The 6364-nt window shown below is 41.2% G+C and overlaps 1 protein-coding gene across 1 annotated transcript in view; it reads left to right on the top strand.

The window, feature by feature from the left end:
* Nucleotides 1-1066: 1066 nt before the first annotated feature.
* Nucleotides 1067-6364, top strand: part of JARID2 (jumonji and AT-rich interaction domain containing 2) — a 63831-nt gene continuing 58533 nt past the window's right edge. The window contains exon 1 of the mRNA XM_015814703.1: nt 1067-1236. The gene's annotated coding sequence lies outside the window, so the exon portion shown is untranslated. The remainder of the gene's footprint in view (nt 1237-6364) is intronic.

Below are 6364 nucleotides of genomic sequence, written 5' to 3'. Positions count from 1 at the left end.
AAGTGCTTTTCGGGGTTTCAAATGAAAATGCTGGAATATGGTTACATAGAACAAAGCCTTCCATCTCTAACAGCTTACGGTACCTAATTAATAGAGTGCGATTTTTTTTTCACCCCTACCCTTTATGTATATTTGAAAGAGATAAGAACTTAGGGCTGCACCTTTTGAAAAATAATACGCCACACATGTATTTTGTATTTGGCTATAAATGCAAAAAAAAATTGTAAGAAATGAAATATGAGCTCTAGAAGGGGTTTGAAATACAACAGTTTGCCAGCAAAACAATATAGATTCAAAATGCCGGCAAGCATTATGGTGAAGCAAACTAAAAAAATTATATATATAATCACCTATTATGTTAAGATATTTAAATTTAGTAGCTGGAGCAGTGGATTTGTACAGTGAGATACCACACAGGACCCAGCATTCTCCAACCAATCAACCACATCTGTATGTTCTTGCTCACTGTACATACAATCCCACTGCTGCAGCTACTAAATTTAAATATCTTAACATTATTTATTTGTTTATATAAAACTACAAGTTCGTGTCAGCGTCTTCTGACTTCATTTGGACATCTGCTGTGCAATTCCCTGACATATTAGCATTACCATCACAATTTAAAATTTGCATTTGAATGTTGTTACTAGTAAAAAATACTCCATCCTTCTGCTTCACGGCTGTCGTTCTTCTCATTGGCTTCCAGATCTTCCAAAAAGCATATTTGTTGTACATATTTGTTTTCTTGAAGCTCCTTATTGGATGTTTGCTTTTTAAGGCAAGTTTCTGGATTTTTTTTTAAGTTAGTTACAGTCGTTATTTTTGGTTTATTGATTAAATGTACATTCCACCATACTCTTAACGACTCTCAGTGGTTTACATTATACATTACGACAACTCAAACATCCTCAGTACGTTTAAAACCAATATTGACATCGTAAGAACCCCAGGGAAGACAGAAAATTATATTGGCACTGATTTTAAGATATTATAACTATAATTCTACAGTTTTGTTTTAGTCCCTGCCTTCTAACTGCATTTGTGTTTCCTGTGTTTTTTTCCATAGGCCAAGGCTGCAAGCACAAAGAAAGTTTGCTCAGTCTCAGCCAAACAGTCCCAGCACAACTCCAGTAAAGATAGTGGAGCCATTATTGCCCCCTCCAGCTACACAGATCTCTGACCTCTCCAAAAGGAAGCCTAAGACGGAAGATTTCCTTACATTTCTCTGCCTTCGAGGTAAGAGAGGGTTTTTTTTTTTTGCCATGTTGCCACTTTTAAATCAAGAGACGGATGCAGACATTGAAGACTTGCTTTCCAAATGTCATGACTCATTAACATATTTTTTACTTGATGGTTTTAGGGTTTATGTATTTAATTATTAGGATGATCTCCTGTCTTTCCTTTAGGACAGTGATGGCGAACCTTTTAGAGACAGAGTACCCAAACTGCAACCCAAAACCCACTTATGCATCGTCGAGTGCCCGGTGGGTGGGGCCCATTGGCTGGGCGTGGCCCATTGACTGGGCGTGGCTGCGGTAGTAACGGCAGACTGAGTGGGACTAAAAAGTTCAATCAATCAATTCCAACTTTGCAAGATCTTTTTTTTCCCGCAAGAAGTTGAAATTGACTGATTGAACCTTTTTTTTTTTTTTTGCACACAGCGGTGAAGGCCTAAAGCGAAAAGGTTTTATAAAACCCAGCTGAAGGCCTAGGACTGGGGTGACGGCGCGCATGCCCACAGAGAGGGCTCTGAGTGCCGCCTCTGGCACCCGTGCCATAGGTTTGCCACCACTGCTTTAGGAGCTCAAAGCCCTAAACACAGCACTTCCTCCTCCAGTTTTCTCCCACTGTACAACCACGTTGGGTGGTACCCTGAAAAGGATAGAACTCTATACAAGACAGGATTCAAATAAAGCAGAGTCCCGGATTATTAGATTTCAACAACTCCACCTTTCAGATCTCTTGCTTGAACCCATAGAGCAGTGATGGCGAACCTTTTAGAGACCGAGTGCCCAAAACCTGCCCCCCACCCCTGCTCCGCTTCCCGCCCTGCCTGCTCTGCCCCCGCCCGCCCCCTGCCCCACCCGCCCGCAGGGCCATGCACCGCATCCATGGCCCGTCGCAGCAGATCGCCCAGGCAGCCCTGCAGCGCCATGGCAGCCATGCCCTCCGTCCACACCCTGCAGCATCATCTGCACGCTATGGGGTGCGAGGGCAGAGTCTTGTCCCTATTGCCCAGCTATGTCCTTGGCTGTGTTGCTCCATACGGCCATGCCTGGGGGTGACTCTCCTCCAGGGGGGCTACTGGTGAGGAGGGGGCCGTGGGGGGAGGCAGGGCTGGGACGACGGCACGCGTGCCCACAGAGAGGGCTCCGAGTGCCACCTCTGGCACGCGTGCCATAGGTTCGCCACCACTACCATAGAGGCTGCGTCTTTCTACATGGTCATCTTTTCCCTATGTTCAGGCAAATGTCTGAATTGAGGTTCTTGGACACAGTGTAAATTATGGTCAATTTAAAACCTGTCAGACCAGCAGGATTAAAGAAATTGGTGCAATTATATATACACTTTGAACACATGTTCTAACTTTGGTTTGATAGTTCTTTAATTTATCTTTATATGGACTGTGTATTTATTATTATTATTTATTTCGGTGTAATGTAGAAAACAAGTTTTTATTTGGACAACAGGACACTTCCTTTGCCCTGTATTACATTGAATTCAAGAAGTTTTGACATTGGCAGATTGTTCAGAACATCATCCCTTTTTTGTCACAAACAAATTGCATTTAGAAAAGAAGAGCTGGGGAGAGGAAATATTCCATAAAAGGAAATAGGAAGGGAAGGTATTTGCAGGATATAGAGAACTGCAAGAAAATTGCATCCTTCCACCTCCACCGTGTACAACCTAACATTGTAATACGAAGGTGTATTACTCAAAGACCTTTATTGAGGTCCTTTAAGGGGTTTTGAAGGCAGGTTGGAAAGGTTAAAGAAAGTCAATATCATGTGTATATACAGTGTGTATGTCGATAAAAAGAATCTCCCCCTTTTTTTATGAACAACACTCTCTAAATATCATATCCGTACGTCAAGAGTGTTAGTTTGCCCATTTTAAATCTTTCCTCTCCTCCCTGGCATTTTTTTCCTATTGTGTTCCAAATGCATGTGTTTAAGGTAATCATATGTTTAGAATGCTTTGTGGGAAAACAATGGGTGGTGAAAAGGATGATAACTAGGTTTTGTTTAGTCTGCCTCTTTTTTTGCTTTGCTTCAGTGTTCTAAAGTCTGGTGGGTTCAGAGGTTCCAGGGATATGAGCTAGTTTCAGTCTTAGCAACCAGCAGATGTGCTTCCCAGGAATATTTATTAAAGCTGGAAGGGTCAAAAAAAGTCAAGACTCCAGCTGCCATCATGGGATCAAAGCCCCAAATGTTTTTACATGCATTGTGGCTTTGATGTCATACATGTGGCCACCATCTTTTTTCTCCTCCTCCATATCTGCTTAGGTGTCTGCAGGGGAAAGGCAAGAGTCAAATGACAAAAACAAGTATGTGCTGTAAAGACAGCAGCTTTACCCGGCTATAAATTTGCCATGACACCATACTCTGGTACAAATACCATACTCTTATGTCATGAGAGTGCAACATATGTCTCATCATCATCATCATCATCATCATCAAGTTGGAAGGGACCTTGGAGGTCATCTAGTCCAAACCCCTGCTCAGGCAGGAAACCCTATACCATTTCGGACAAATGGCTGTCCAGTCTCTTCTTAAAAACTTCCAGTGTTGGAGCATTCACAGCTTCTGGAGGCAGGTTGTTCCACTGGTTAATTGTTGTAACTGTCAGGAAGTTTCTCCTTAGTTCAAGGTTGCTTCTTTCCTTGATCAGTTTCCATCCGTTGCTTCTTGTCCTGCCTTCAGGCACTTTGGAGAATAGCTTGACTCCCTCTTCTTTGTGGCAGCCCCTGAGATATTGGAACACTGCTATCATGTCCCCCCTCATCCTTTTCTTCATTAAACTAGACATATCCAAATCCAGCAGCCTTTCCTTATATGCTTTAGCCTCCAGTCCCCTAATCATCTTTGTTGCTCTTCTCTGTACTCTTTCTAGAGTCTCAACATCTTTTTTACATCGTGGTGACCAAAACTGGATGCAGTATACCAAGGCATTGTAAAGTGGTATTAATACTTCACGTGATCTTGATTCTATCCCTTTGTTAATGCAGCCCAGCACTGTGTTGGCTTTTTTGGCAGCTGCAGCACACTGCTGGCTCATATTTAAATGATTGTCCACTAGGACAATTTTGGTGAAAAGGTTGAACTCTCTGCTCCAGTGGCGTAGCGTGGGTTGTCAGCACCCGGGGCAAGGCAAGTAATTTGCGCCCCCCCCCTCCACAGTGGGCGGCGACCCAGCGGCTCAGATCGGATTCGCACAGCCAGCACTGCAGAGAGAGTGAGTGAGCCAGGCAGGGGCAGAGAGATGCGAGTGCGAGCGCGTCCCCCCAGATGTTGCGCCTGGTGCGGCCGGCCCCCCCTGCACCCCCCACGCTACACCTCTGCTCTGCTCAACTTATTGAGCATTTTAACTGAAGTAGTGCCCAAGCATTTGGGGGTCAGCAGAATGAGGAAGGTTAATCTGTTTCTCTAAAGAAGAACAAATAGCTAATTTATTTCAACCACGACCCGATCTTAGAGTTGCACTCTCTGCAATAATGTAAGTAATTGCTGCCAGGCATGGTGTATTGCTGATCATTTATAATATGGTAGCTGAAATCTTCATTCACTTTGTTAAAATACAGTTTAAAATTCAGTTTTCAAATGCAGGTAGTCCTGGACTTACAACAGTTTGTTTAGTGACCGGTTGAAGTTACAGTGGCACTATAAAAACAACAACTGTATGATGGTTTTCACACTAATGACCATTGCAGCATCCCCATGGTCACATGATCAAAATTCAGACACGTGGCAACTGACTGATATTTATGGTGGTTGCAACGTCCCAGGTCACGTGATCACACTTTGCAACCTTCTGACAAGCAAAGTCAGTGGGAAAGCCAGAGTGATTTAACAACTGTGTTACTAACAACTGCAGTGATTCACTTAACAACTGTGGCAAGAAAGGTCATAAAATTGGGCAAAACTCACTTAACAACTATCTCACTTAGCAACAGAAATATTGGGCTCAACTGTGGTCGTAAATCGAGGAGTACTTGCATTCACTCAAAGGGAAAGTGTACCCTGCCCCCAATTATATGTCAGTGATGTTAAAAAGGGATTTATCCAGTATTTTTTCAACTTCCATGAACTAAATACCGAAGTGCAAGTTATTTTCCATGCTTCAGAGAAACTATTCAAATATATATGTGTTACCTTCATTCTGTCGTGTTAATTATCATTATAGAAGATTCCCAGAAGTTTTGGAGTGTTTGACATCATTGAGAAATATGGCCAGTGAAGACTGTACTCTGTGTTTATTTTTTTTTCCTATGCCAACACTGCATCCAATTACAAAAATGGCATCCTGTCTCTTCCTAATAGAAAGGAAGGCACTGCTCCTTTATAGGTTTCTGTTAAATAATGATAGTTATTAAACTCTCATTTACATTTAGCAATCAGCAGATGTAAGAGATGCTCCTGACATACTCACTAAATGTGGTTAAACAAATCAGTGTTTTTAAAGAAACGCAGGCATGGAACATATTTTAATATTTAGCTAGTTATAACATCCACTACAGTAATCACACGAGGCATGCTTGTCTTTTACCACAGAATAAAAACTTTCAAAATGTCTTAGAAGAAATGTATTGATTTCATAATTATATGGATAAATTCTTAAACTAGCATTGTTGGTGTTAGCATGAAACCTTTCGAGCACTTAGGTTTTACAGTGAAAATCAAGTAAATCTGGTATGCTTTTCACTTCAGCTGTGATTAAAGATATTGAATATGTAACTGTAATACATTTTTTTGAAAAACAAGTTTTTAACGTGAATTCAGTTAACAATTAATTTAACATATGAATATATTTTGTTACTGAAAAGTATTGGATATTTATTTTACCTGTTATTTTTTATATATTTTTGCTACGGCTTACTTCTTTTTTGCTTAGTGATACAAATTAAGACTGTACTTAATTAAGTGAGTCACTTCATACCAGGTTTAGTTCCATAGCAGAACTGAGCCTAAATGAACATAAATTCTGTAGGTTCAACTTTTCTTGCACATGTAGTATAATGGAAACTGAGAAAATATAAAGGTATTTAAGGACAGTTCTCACTATATTGCAAGGATAGCAAAGATTATAGACAAGTAAGAATGAATCTGATGGTGAATGTCTCCTCTTCAGAGGAGGCACTCTGCAT

This window comes from Protobothrops mucrosquamatus, unplaced genomic scaffold (assembly GCF_001527695.2).
Source record: "Protobothrops mucrosquamatus isolate PMUCROS unplaced genomic scaffold, P.Mucros_1.0 scaffold276, whole genome shotgun sequence".
Taxonomy (NCBI): Eukaryota; Metazoa; Chordata; class Lepidosauria; order Squamata; family Viperidae; genus Protobothrops; species Protobothrops mucrosquamatus.
The sequence above is the reverse complement of the archived record's forward strand: the minus strand, read 5'-3'. Positions and strand labels throughout refer to the sequence as shown.